We start from the raw sequence: 13701 nt of genomic DNA, 5'->3' as shown, positions 1-13701 counted from the left end.
GCGTCCTGCAGTGCAGGCAGGGCGGGCAGGGGCAGGCAGGGGATGGACGTGCTCCTTGGCTCCTCAGCAAAGGCAGGAGCCAGCTCTGGCTCTGCACCCACCTCCCCGAGGGCTTGGACAAGGCTCTCCCTCCCCGGCTGTGCCAAGGCAGCGCGCAGCCCTCTTTCCTATCTGCTTAGGCTGCAGGTTTTTAGGATGAGCTTTTTGCTGTGCAACAGCCCGGCTCGGGCGCACGTAAAGACGGGCCTTTTTAACCTCGCGTGGGCACAAGGGGCTTTGCAAGAGTCAAAACTCCTGTTCCCACCTTGCTGCCGTTAGCTGAAATCAGAGTCTTTTCAGTCAATTCAAGGTCTCTCCTGGAGAGCTGCGTCTGCTTTCCACGTCCCACATTGGGATGTATTCAGCTGCAAGCCGTGCTCGGGGACGTCCACGGCGTGCGGGTGATGGACCAAGCCACCATCTGATGCCCATGAGATGCTGGCTCGCTTGGCTCTGCCTCTCCTTCCCGTGGGGGCCGGGCTTTGGTGAGCTCGGTACAATAATGCTCGGGTTGCCAAAACCACAAGGAAAACAAACATCTGTTTAAAAAAAGAAAAAGCGGGGAAACAAACAAAAAAATAAAAGTCGCAGCACTGTTCCTTTGGTGGGGGCCAAATCCAAGGCGGTGTCATCCCTGCGCCAGGAGCTGGCCTCGGGTCCAGCCCGAGCAGGAGGAGGGAACTTCAGCCCCTCCATGCTGTTTACCCCCGCAGGGCGATGCTGCAGGTGCCCAGAAAGACCCTGGTAAGAAATGTGCTGTGCAGAGGCTCGGCTGACTGGGAAGGGCGCATCTGCGGCACGCTGGCGGGGCTGGCCCCGGCCTTTCTGTCTTTTTTTTCCCCTGCAAGCCCAGACAGCAGCCTCAGCCTCGCTTGGACACATGGACAGAAACACCGGCAGGACCTGGACAACTGCGTCTGCCAGCCAGGACGTTGCTGGGGGATGGATGCATGTCATGGAGGTCCAAACCACCTTCCAGCAGGAGCAGGAGCAGCCAAACCTCCCATGGGAGTGTGAGCAAAGCCGGCAGGGATGCAGAGTCAGGAGCAGGGACCCTCTCCGGACCACCATGGCTTTGCCCCTTGACTCCAGGGCCACCAGCCTCGCAGAGAAGCCATTTCCCGGCGCACAGAGACCCGGGACAGCTGGTGAGGGAGGAGATTACTCATCTCCGCAGGGTTTGTGGCTCCTGGAGGAGGAAGGCTGGTTTCCCTCCCCTGCCCCAGCCTCCCCTCCCACCAGAGACGGATTTTTGCCTTGCGGAGGCCAGCTGGGACCTCACTGAGTCAGGCAGTTCCCATGGCTTTGGCATGGAGGGAGCTGGCGGAGTGTGGCTGTCGAGCAGAGCTTCACTGGGGCGGCCAAGGGGACCCCGCTGCCAGCGCAGCAGCGTTTGCAACGTGCACGAGCCTGGGCTGGGTCTTTCCCTGCACGGCAGCACCAGCGTCACTGAGCAAGGGAGACAGCAGCTCCAAACCGATGGGAATATCCACGTCTAGTGAGAATTAAAGAAAATGAAAGCGTTCACCTTCGCACAGTTCATCCTTCCCAATTCACCTGGACCCCCTGTGCTTTGAGCATGGTTACTGACTCACAGGCATAGGTTCAGTCCAAGCCCACCAACGCAAATACCCCGTATCAGCAGCCTCTTCTAGCAGCGCAGCCAAGGTTAGCATGGAAAAACCATAACACCCATGGAAGCACTCATAAAAAATTTGCAAGCGTTCCTGCTGCTCTGCTATGGCACCGGAGCATCCGAAAGGCTCCGGTTCCCAGCGCGCCAATGACCCACGCATCTGCTCCCAGAGCCTCTCTCAGCTGCAGCACAATCTCCCAACCCTCAGTGGCTCCCAGGAAGGAAGACGAGAGCTCATCAAAGGCCCAACATGGTGGCAACACTCCCCTGATCAAAGCAAACACCTGAGTCAAGATGAAGGATGGGAGATGACCCAGGCACTGCTCCCCCAATGGCACCGCCTCACCCTCTTATCGGGTCCTGCAGCGTCTCCTGACATCCCTCCTCGCCCCCGTGCAGGCAGGGAGGGGCGAACCCATGGCCCCCGGCCTCAGAGGCATCCCCTGGGTCACAGAGGGAACTGCCCAGACGTTTTAGGTGTGGAGCAGCTGCCCTCCCTGCACCGGGGTGAAGATGCCGGCGGGACGTGCCGTCGCACTGCAGGACGGCGATGGGAGGCTGGACAAGCTGCTCGGCTGGGGTTGCTGCGCTGAAGTTGGGGACGCAGAGCCCACCCTGAGCATCGCCACCCTCGGGGTGCTGCAGGGAGCCTGATGGCTCCCCATGGGTGCACGCCCATCCCCTCCCCGCAAGGGCCAAGGACACGGGGCAGGGAGGGGGCACACGCTGCCAGTGAACCCCTGCCCCGCTCCAGCCTGGCAGGGGCAGTTTCCAGGAGCCAAACGAGGCTCCTGACTCAGCCCTGGTTCCCCAAGAAGGCTCTGAAGTGCTCAGGCAGGGGGCCAGAGAAAGCCCCATTGCTCCGCAGCTCAGCAAAAGGACCACGGCTGCATCCCACCCACCTCGGGCACGTCTTTAACCGAGGTGACAAGGGCTCGGCTTTCCCACCCGCTCCAAAAGAGCATGGCAGGACTCGGCTCGGGTGAGGGCTGACCCGTCCCGCAGCTGGAAGAAGCTGGTGGGACCTTCCTGGGATGCACAGGGCTCGCACCCGCCTGCCTGGCTCCTGGGAGCGGAGGAGCTGCTGGCCCCAAGCGACGAGAGCCGGCACGGGGCAGATGAAAGCGCCCGCGAGCGTTTCGGAGCGATGGACAAGACAAAGGGAGAGGATGAGCAAACACAAACCTGCCCCAGATCGGCTGCGCTGGGGCTGGGGTGAGGACGGGGAAGGCGCGCGCTCGGATCCGAGCTCTGCCCCAGATTCGTGGAATGACCTGGGGCAACTGCTTTCATCTCGCTCCGTCTCTGCAAAACTGGGTTAAACGCTCCCCTCTTTCCTCCTTGTTTGTTTAGACGGGGAGCAGGCTGGAGCACGGGCTGTTGCCCAGGTCCTCGTAGGGCCGGTGCCAAGGCTGAGCCGCTCCAGGTCCCATTTGACCCAGTAGCCACTGGGCTCGGGCATCCCAATGCACCACATCCACTCACTGCACAGCTCTGGGAACATCCTAAAAACCCCTATTTCCTCTAAGAGAAGGCAGGAATACAGAAGTGATTCTCACCCTGGCTTTTCAGCGGGGGGGGGGAGGAAATCTGGGCATCAGAGGGGAGCTCCTTTTCTCCTTTGCCAATCATCAGCCCCTCCTCGCTCCATCTCCAAGGGATGGAGAAGCAGTTGCAGAGCCCCTGCAGTCGCGTCAGGGAGCAGGACAAGGAACCGAGGGCAGGAGCGGTTCCCTTTGGGCCCTAAACCCCAGGGGCTCGCACCTGGGGGCTGATACTTGCACCCCGCTCCGCACCACCCGTGCTTTGCCCATCCCCATCTCACAGCGCAGGGACCCATCCCACCACCCAGACACGGATGGGCCAGGTGGAGAGTGGCCAGGCTGGATCCAGCTCTTCCCAACACCTTGCGGGGATTTGCCAGGACGAGAGGAGAGTGCAGGCCATCTCGCCCTGAGCCCCGCCACAGCCTGGGCAGGGGACCCGGCTTATTAGCACCGGCACTGGAGGGGAGAGAGAAAGCAAAAGGGAACCTGAACCAACAACCACACGCTGCTGGTTTATGGGAATGGTTTGCATTGACCACAGGAAATAACACACACGTCCAGGCAGCCCTCCCCTGCCAGCCTCTGCAGGGCCGTTACCACCGCGCAGGCAGCGCTCGGGCAGGCGAGACGGGCAGGAGCCGCCGGGGTCACAGCCCAGCCCGCGGCCGAGGATGCGGCGCCATTGGCGCTGTTGAGGAGAGGCGCAGCGGGAAGACGGGAGGGATGCGGCGACCCCAGCACCACCGCTGTGGCGGTGCCCGCGTACACCTGGCTGTGGAGCATCCCCCTTCCCCTCCTCGCTCCGAAAGCGCAGCACCAGAGCTGCCGAGATGCTCTGGCATCCCCTCTGCACGCACCAAAACGCAGCAGGGCTTCCTTCTACTCGGAGAAGCCCCTACCCCCTCCCAGCGCCGCTGTTTCACAGCAAAGCCAGCGTGGTTTGAGAGCCATGGCGCAGCACCATGTCTGCTTGACGCGTCAGCCGGTGGCCGGGGAGCGGGGTGCTCCCCAGCCGTTCCCCGTCCGCCCCCCCTCGCTGCCGTTGGCTGTGCAGCCCGGCTCGGCCCTGCGGTCTGGCTTTCCTTGGCCGGACCCAGCGCCCGCCAGACCAGGGACCTGACCTGAGCCACCGAGCGGCTGCACCGTCCCCATCTCGCCGGGACAGTGGGAGGCGAGAGCCGCAGCCGGCGGGGGAGCAGGGGCCAAGCTCCCGTCCCGGGGCAGTGCCAGCGCGTTGTGCAATAACACCCCGGTACCAGCCCGGCTTTGAAATGCAAAGGCAGAAAGATCTGTTACGTTCAGGTAGTGCTGTTGTGGTCTAAGGCAAACAAAGTACACAATATAAGTTGGCTGCAATTGCTAATCAACGAGCAGATTCAGACCAAGAGGCATCTCGCATGTAAATCGGATTTACCACTAATTAAATGCACAAAGAAGATTTTTCCAGGCATCCAAGGTTGCTTCTGCAGAGTCTGAACACCCACACGCGCACACACCCAGCGCCTCTGCAAAACGACAACTTTTTTTGCGCACAAAGCAGTTCATTTCCATGCGCGTGGATTGGGCAACGCTGCCGTTCCCATGTTGCCTCCCCTGCTCCCGCCAAGGGCACGCGTGCTCGCGGGCTGCGCGGTGGCAGCACCCTGCCCCGCCGCCGGCTCGTGGCTCTCCCAGGTTTCATCCCCACATCCATCTCGGGGCGTCCGGAGGGGAAACACAGAGTGATGGGGCAATTTTAGCCCGTTTCCAGGTTTGGTGGAGGTGGGTGAGGTCTTGAAGGTGTCAGGCTCCTGCAGGTTTGGGGAAAACGGTTTGAGGGGAAAGACCCAAGAGGTGCCACCTCCCAAGGAAACCCCGAGGGCCAGCCGCTTGCTCCGGCCGGCTGGTCGGCACGCGTACCACAAGGCGCTCGTTCCAGCTTTCTAGTCATCTGTCGGCGTGAGGACACCGCACTGGTGATGCTCCGCACCGGGTGCTGTGGGCCAGCGCCTGACCCAATCGGTGCTTACCGCACACCAAACCCGGTGCTGGAGGGGCGGTAGGAGATGGGAGCCTTTTTCTTCCTTACCGGCTTTGGGGCTGCCGCGAGCCGATGCCAGCCAGGAGCTGACCCTGCCCCGGCGCGAGGGGAGGCGGGAGCGGAGGACGAGCCCCTCCATGCAAGCTAAGCCGGATAATTTGGTAGAGGAAAGGTCGGGGTCAACAAGCAATTCCCTGCGGCGTGCCGTCATCCACGCGGGTTCGCGAGGCAGCCAGCCTGCGGGACAGAGCAGCGAGCGCTGCCTTTGGTTGTGAACATAAATCATCTGTTAAACTTACCTGAAACTATGGTGACTTCGAGGCGAGGAGGAGGAGATGGTGGCGAAACCAGGCTGGCCTTTTCCTAGATCTTCTCCTGGAGCGGTTTTACCGGCAGAGCCCCGTGTCGCCGCTTCGCCGACTGGACGGGCAGGATGGGGCGGTCGGCCTGGGACGATGCACAGAGAGGCAGCACAGCCCAGGACGTCGCAACCTGCCCGCCCTGGCTGCACATGCAGAGCACGAATCCCAGTGCTCCCAGCGATGCCAAGGAGCTCAGGGCCACGCGCAACCCAAAATCCCACTGCCGCTGCCCCATGGGGGGTGCAGAGTCACCCCTTGCACCCGTGCTTGCAAGCAAGGCTTTAATCCAAGCTAGCTGGCATGCCTGCGAGCAATCATTGCGCCACAAGGACGGTGTCGCACACCGGCCCTGGTGCGGGACGCGTTTAGGATGCGTTATAGCAGGGGTGTCAGCAGCAGGCAGCATGGCGACGAACGCTTCAAGGCCTGGAGCGTGGACAGACAGACTTTCCTGCTGCTTCACCACACAGCAGAGCCCGTGTACGTGTCATCTGCAATTAGGGGAACGATCAAACATTATGTCGGGGCAGTGGGACGGTTAAACTCCTAATCCAGTGCAGTGCTAACGCTCCAGAGGCGCCAGCAGCGAGTCTGCAAACCCGTGGAGGGGAAGCTTTTCCACATGGAGCAGTTAAACGGTGCAACGAGCATTGGGGTGAGGGTGGGAAGGTTCAGAGAGCGGCCAGGCGAGCTCACAGGGACGCGGGGAGCGACCGGGCTGCAGGCAGCGGCTGTCAGCTTCTTGTGCCCAACGGTGGGAGAGGCTGCAGCAAGGGGAGGGCTGAGCCAGACCCGCTGCTTCTCCTGCCCGGCCCTGTCACCCGCTCCGGCCCCTCGCAGCAGCAGGGCGGGGGAGACGGCGCGGGAGCAGCCCCCAGATCTTACCTGCAGGGTACCCACAGCAGAGCGCACCCGCAGCTCCTTCCTCCGCCATCGGGGCAGCCAAGGGGAGATCACAGCATCCACAAACCAGCCCCTTCCACCTCCTCCCAGCACAGCCGGACCCCCGCAGCTCCCTCCCCAAACACAAGCCTCCCCTTTGCAGCGTTGGCTGCTCACAGCCTTCCCGTGTGTCACGGCCACGCAACGCACAGGCGACGGCCAGGGCTGCCCGGTCGCCCACGGGCGCAACGACGGGCAGGGAGGCCACGGGCGTTCCCCAAGGCAGGCGCTGGAGCGGGGCAGAGGGAAACGCGGCCCTTGCAGGAGAGGGCAGGGGGCTGCTGGCGCTCGGCAGGAGGGCTGCGGGAGTCCTCCCGCCCCGCGCGGTGACGGCGAGGGACAGGCTGGCATTTCCCAGCCGGGTTTCAGAGCCCACCCCGCCCAAGGGAGACGCAGGGGATGGCCGGGCGGCAGACGCTGCCGTGTTTCACAACTGCAAATGGCTCGCGCTCCCCCCACCGCCACCCACATTTGGGGTGTGTTTGAAATCTAGATGTCGACTTTGTATCTCCTGCTCATCTCCAGTTGAAGCATTCCTTCTTGTTTACTGGTCCTCTCCCAGTCACAGGATCCCAGTCGAGCGAAGGAGCCTTCATTTCCTAGGGACATCTTGCATTCATTAGGACATGTTGTTACTGACTTACAAGGCTGCTAATTCTCAAGGTCCCATTTAGCCCTCAAAACCACTAACATGTGTGCCGGGGAGTTGCTACATCGCTGCGATCAGCCAAGAGCTGCTAGCCAATGCAGCAAGGCCGGGCACAAAGGAAGCCCTGATTCAAAGCCATCTTCTCCATCTCCTTGGTGGGGCGGAGGTTTGGGTCCTCTCTGCTGGGGCTCAGCAGCTCCAGCCCTAAAGGCCCGCGGCGTCGCGTGCGGCGATGGCTCTGCAGGAGCCACGGCTGGCAGAGGAGCTGGAATACTCACCCTCTGCAAGCAGGAACAAAAGTTGATGAAGAGCAGCTGCGATGGCAGGGGAGATGCAGCGGGGTGACGGGGACACCTGGTCCCCACGCCGGCACCGCCGCGGGGCCGGCCCGCGGCCGCAGGCACAGGGGAGACACAGGCAGCCCCCCGCACTAGGAGCAGAGGGGCGGGAGGACGAACCCTGGCTCCCAGGGCCGATCCGCCCGCGGCTCTGCGCCACGAGACAGTGCCGTCAGACGCCGTCCTAGGAGCAAATTCAAGTGGTTTGAGAAGTTGCCTCAGCCACGGATGAACTGCAACAACTGACCACAGATGGGCTCCTTGTCTGGGCCCAGCATTAAGTAGAACAGGTTTGCTTAACTCCCCATCTCGGGGTATTTCTCCCTACCTCTGGTACCCAGGGAGCCAACGGGGAGGGGCAGGTTCCTGAATTGCCTCTTAGCAGCCCCACTGCCTATATATAGTGAGCCCAAGCTCTTAACTTAAGCCCCTCGGGGCACTGACTCAGAGCAGAGGTAGATTAAAGTTGGGTGGCTGGAGCAATTACAGCCCCCAGCTGCCTGCCCCACCCCGGCCGGGAAGCTGCAGCCCCCACAGCCGCGATGGCTGAACCACACTTGAAGCAACGCCTGAACCGCTGTGTTTACAGGCTGGTGAATGAAAGCGGCGCTGGGTTCCTCCGCCGAGCCAGCCCGGGAACCACGGGATCCACAGGCTCCACGGCGCGATGGCTGGCTGATTGCGCCGGCGGGGTTTGCAGCCCCTGGGTACCGCCGGCGCGGGAGGAGGCAGCGAGGCCGGTGGGGATGCAGCCGATGCACCTGCAGAAGAACCACTCTTGGAAAAGACCTCTTGACTGGGCAAAGGGCGGTCGCAGCCCCGAGATCACTTTTTCCTTGGCCAACAAGAAGCTGAGACCCTATACAAAACTAAAGGAAGAAGCTGTGAGACCAAACCTACAGCCTCACTGAGCTGGTACAAACCACATCCCCACTCACCGCCTTCCCTTCCTTTCCCCAGTTTTCGCAGCTTGGATGGCACCGCAGGACAGGACCCCCCTTCCCTGGGTGTCCGTAGCCCGGTGCGGGACCGGGAGCCGGGGCATCCCAGCACGGGGGTATCGAGGGTCGCACAGGGCGGCTGAAAGTCCTTCAGAGAGGGACAGCAAACCTGCTTCTCCAAGGCTGAGGTGCTGCAAAGGTCCCTTTTGGGGTCACCTGGAGAAGGAGGGCCAGGAGCAGAGCTCCCAGAAACACCCCCTCTGCAGAGGCAGGTTCGGGTGCCAGCTGGCTGAGTCTCCCAGGAGGGTGCCTGATGCGGGGCCGATGGCAGCATCTCCTGTGGCCCCGCTTTCCAAGCTGAGCCTGTCCCAGCACAATTCAGTCAAGCAAACCCCATATGATTATCGCCACCTTTCCGGGCAGTCCCTCCAGCGGAGCAGAGAGGCGATGGCAGCCAGGAATTGCGTTAGACCCCTGAGGTGTTTACACAAGGCACGGAAGCAGAAACGCCGCCTGGCCATACAAATATCTTTACACATACACAGAGGAGCTGCTCAAGTCACTGGAGCACAGAGATAACAGCTCCAATCGCCACGTTAACAAGAAGAGTGATGGGATTTGCATCCCAAGTCCAGCTGCGATGCAAACAAACGCTCCATCGGGAAGCGAGCGGGATGGAGGCAAGTGCCTACCGGGAAAGAGCAGAAGATCATTAGCACCCAGCAGGCTAACGCGTCCCCAGGGCACTGCGCGGAGCCCGGAGGTGCTCCTGGCCTGCAAGAAGTCAGAGCGTCTCCCTGTGCTGCTGCACCCAAGCTAACCCGCCCCAGCTGTAGGCGATACGACTCCGTCGCTGCCCCGAGCGCTGCTTCAGGCACCACGTCCTTGGGCAGCCAAGGGAGCAGGACCACCTCGCTCCAAGCACCCTGCACCCCGCACCCCGGGGTGGGCTCCTTGCACAGCAAGGCTGATGGAAGCTGTTGGGGGGCTGAGGTCCCTTTGGAAACCAGAGTCCTCAAGTGCTTTGGGAAGGGCCGAGAGCCTCTCTAAGAGCCCATTGCCAGGACCAAGAACGGGAAACCCAGCCTTGGGCTCCTTGGAAACATTGATTCTCAGGTCATAGCTAAGAGGAACCATTACCAAATTCATTACCATATATTTAAAAAATGCAGATGAAGAGGAGCCTGGGCAGGACAGATACACCTCGCTATAGGCAGGCTTAAGGCAACCTGTAATTAAAGGTTTCAACTAATTCTTCCCAGGTTCAGGTCATCACTTAACTGCCCCGCAGAGGACTTTGGCCTTGGAAGGAGCTGACCCCAGCCACTGCTCTTGGCATGGCTCTGGGGTCCGCAGGTGGCATCAGGCAGCCCCAGCCATGGGCACTGGGATGGGACATGCCACCACAAGGCTGGTGACCGTAAAGGATGGGATTCAGCCAGGCTGAATAACCAAGAAGGTCCCTTTTGGCACTAAAAAATCTACATCTCACCATGGCAAAGCAACCCCAAAAGTCTTCAGTAAGCAAGAGGCGCCTCCGAAGGCCGGAGCCCAGCTGGACGCAGAGGCTGAGGTGTCCACGAAGCGACGTGCACCTTCAGAGGGCTGGGAGGGGGTCTTCCAACACACAGCCGGCCCTGGAGAAAGCCAACAGCACCAAGTTGTTTTAAGGCCTTAAAACAGCAGCTGAAAAATGCAAGCGGATCGTTTCCTACTGGACATATTTGGGAATGTATTTATTTTATATCTCATGAAAAAATTCCAGGATGTAAGTGAGAAGCCAAGAAAGAAAAAAAAAAGAGGGGAGGGGGAGAAAGAAAGAAAACAAATTTGAACCGGGAATGTTTTACGTGCAGTATTAAATCTCCAGCACACAATGAATCATGCAGTTCTTGGTCTAACAAGGAGGACTCCAGAAAGTCTGTAGTATGAAGGAGTCACTGGAGACTCTAAGAAATATGACAAGCTTGGTCCAAAGTGCACAAAAGGAGGGTTTTTTTTTAGTAAAGGAAAAAGGAAAGAAAAGAAAAAACTAATGGTAAGAAAAAAAAAAAACTCTGAAATTACAGTCCTACAACAGCTTCATTTGTATAATCCTGCTCGTACCCAGAAGCTGTTTTGCAGCACTCAATGAGATTAGAAAGAGATGACAAAACACAGCAAAAGCAATACGTATTTGAGCTTTTGTTCCAGATCCAAAACGCGTGTTTATGGTGGGACAAGCGCATAGGCGAGCAAACGCGCTCGCAAGCGAGTATGTGCATACAAATCGCGGGGAAAGAGGGCTGGAGCCCGCGGAGGAGCGGCCGAACCTGTTCCCTCGCCCAAGGCGCGCTGGTGTTTACCCAGACAAACATCTGTCTGGGGTGCTCCAACACGTCCTTCACCCCCAGCGGTGGCGGTTCCCCAGCCTGCCAAGGCGACGGGAGGTTTCTCCTAACACCTAACCTGGATCTGCACCTTTTGTTTCCTCTCCCCCAGACAGCAGCTCCCCTCCGCGGCTCCCACCTGCACAGGGGAGATTTGCGCCTCTTCCCGGTCCTCGTCTCTCTAGACGATGCGCCCTTTCCCTTCGCGCGTCCTGCTCGAGGCTCCCGATCCCTCCTCTCTCCCATGAAATTCCAGAAAGAGCCACTTACCTCTGAGGTTTGACCTTGCAGCCTCCAGCCCTGACTTCCCAGCTCGGGGCAGCCGTGCACAGGACAGGAGAGCACAAGGCAGAGAAAACCCTGGGGAAAGCCTCCGCTCTCCCAAAGCTCCGGCACAGCCTCTCCCGTCTCTTCCCATGCTCGGTTTGAGCTGGGCAAGGCAGGCGCCACATTCCTCTCTTTAGGGCTGGCGATCCTAATGGATGGAGCTGACGGAAGATCCGGTGTGGTGGTGAGATGGATTTGGGTCTGGAGAGAGGGTACGTGCATGCAGCGAAAAGCTCTCCGAGGTCTAAGGTGCGTGAGAGCTCCGGCAGCGATGCTGAGCGTGCACAAAGACAGAGCTGCTGCCAGCACTCGCAAAGCCAGCAGAAACCGGCACGGGGGACAGGCCACCGCCGCAGCAGCAGACCCGAGGCCTTTGACCATGGTTCCACCACAGCTCCCCGCCGTCCTACAGAGACGTCGCTTTATCCGCTACCCGAATGCGGCTACTCCTGCCCCACGGCACAGCAACACTTTCCCATTCCGGAGGCCGGGAGCAAAGAGCCGTGTTTATCTCCAAACCTGCCCGGGGCACTGCCACCCAGCTCAGGACCTGGCTGCCCCTTTGGTCTCCAGAGCAAAACCATGGGACCTGCAACAGCAACGGGCAGCCGTGCATCTTGCAAAGAAAAATCCCTCCTGCCAGGGCCTGCGTCCGTGCCGGGGGGCTCATTTCCCTTCGTGCCCGAGACAAGGAGCAGCCGAACTCCAGGAGGAACTTGCCCACACATCGCCCGGCCGGGGCGAGCCCCAAACCTCTGGCCTCCCTTAGTCAAAAGCAGCAATGTCAACAGAGGAATGTCTCACCTTGCCCAGTCGCACCGAGCTCCAACTGGAGCGATTAATCTTTATAACGTGTGGAGGGAGGAATGCACAAGTCAGCAAGCGAGCGGGGCAGGTGGAGGAGTCTCTGCGAAGGGGGGGCTGCTTTTTTTCGGTAGAACACAGGCTGCAGGAAGCAGAAGATCAACCTGTCAGCGCGGCTCAGCCCAGCCATCAGTCTGGTACTTCCCAGGCAGTGAAACGCTTTGTGGTTTTGCTCCATTACCGCCATCGCAGGGCCTTTCTGGGGAGCTCGCTTGCTTCTCGGAGCACCTTTGATGCAGGATGGATACAAGAAAAGAAATGGGGGAGGGGCAGAAAGCTTACCCCATGGGCATGCACAAGCACAGCAAACTCGTTCCTTGGCCTTTCATCTGCCTTAATAACATGCTTTCTGTGGCATCTATAGAAACCTGCTAATAGCGAAGAATATGAGCTTGTCTAAAACACGAATCCAACTTCTCTGCATATTAATGGCTGTGACGGAGCCCGGGGAGCACGAAGTGAGGACAGTTACGCAGCCGGAGAGCAGCAGAGTCTTTGAGCATCTGCTGTGGTCACCAACAGCGTCCACATCGTTAAGCTTTCCCTACTTGATTAGGTGGGAAAAGGGAAGAATTATTGCTTTGGTAACACCTACGGTGCTGCAGGGAAAGTCCTGGACCTTCACCACGGGAATTTCCTGCACACCTGAGAGGAAAGCCTGGTATCCCACATCATCACCGGGGCCGGAGCAAAGGGCATCGGCAGCAACCACTGCCGCAGGGGCCGGCACGGCAAGGACCGTCCACACTGTCCGAAGCCGAACTCTCATCCCCCATGACGTGATGCTGGCGGGCATCGTCAACGTCCAGCGCTGAACAGCTCTGCGGATTGTAGGAAAGGCCCGATAGGCTCCTCGCCCTTGGTTTCTCCAAACTCTCCATGTCAGATAATTCTGTACCGCCATAGACAGGGCTAATTCACCATTTAAAAAAAAAAAAAAAAAAAAAGTATTTCTGCATGGCAGAGGCTCCCACATGGCCCCTGTCAGGTGGAGGAGGCAGTGAGGGTTTGTGGTGCAGGACCAGGCACCGACTCCAGAAAGCTGGGTTTAATACCTGTCCCATCCATTGCCAGGAAAACAGGGACACGAAGCCTCCAGGTCTCACGGTTACGGTCTGCCTAGAGGGGGCTGACCAGCGCCACGGGAGAGACCAAGGAGGGAGAGGTACTCTTCTTCTCCCCCAGGTCTCCATTGACCCTAAAGCCTCGCTGCACACCTCCAACCGGGACCTTCTTTGCTGCAGAGCTCCAGCAGCCCCGTTTCCCATAGTGACCGCAACCATTGTCATTAGTGACTACAGGTGACCTAAAAGCCACATCCCGTGGGCAGGACAGGAGCCCAGCAGCAGAGGTCATTTCAGGAGCCTGAACTCAGCTCTGCTAACCAGCATCGGGCACTGTGCAGACAGCACGCAGCAAGAGGAACCACCCGGGTATCCAACCGTGCTTCGGGATCCTCAGTGGGGATCCATCAGGGACGGGCCAAGGAAACGCCTGCGGGAAAGAGATGGTCTTAAAATGCCATCATAAGAGGCGCTTGTCCCGCTGGCCTGCTTGGTAGGCTGCGGAGAGAGGCGTCGCACAGGCTTCAGTTCCCCAGGGTCCTTCAAAAACTACCCCACACCTAGAGCCGCGTTTCGTCCAGGCTGCGGAGCTCAGTGGTTTGT

The sequence above is a fragment of the Nipponia nippon genome, unplaced genomic scaffold (assembly GCF_047370975.1).
Source record: "Nipponia nippon isolate SJK-2023a ecotype South Korea unplaced genomic scaffold, ASM4737097v1 scaffold_23, whole genome shotgun sequence".
In the NCBI taxonomy this organism is placed as follows: Eukaryota; Metazoa; Chordata; class Aves; order Pelecaniformes; family Threskiornithidae; genus Nipponia; species Nipponia nippon.
The sequence above is the reverse complement of the archived record's forward strand: the minus strand, read 5'-3'. Positions refer to the sequence as shown.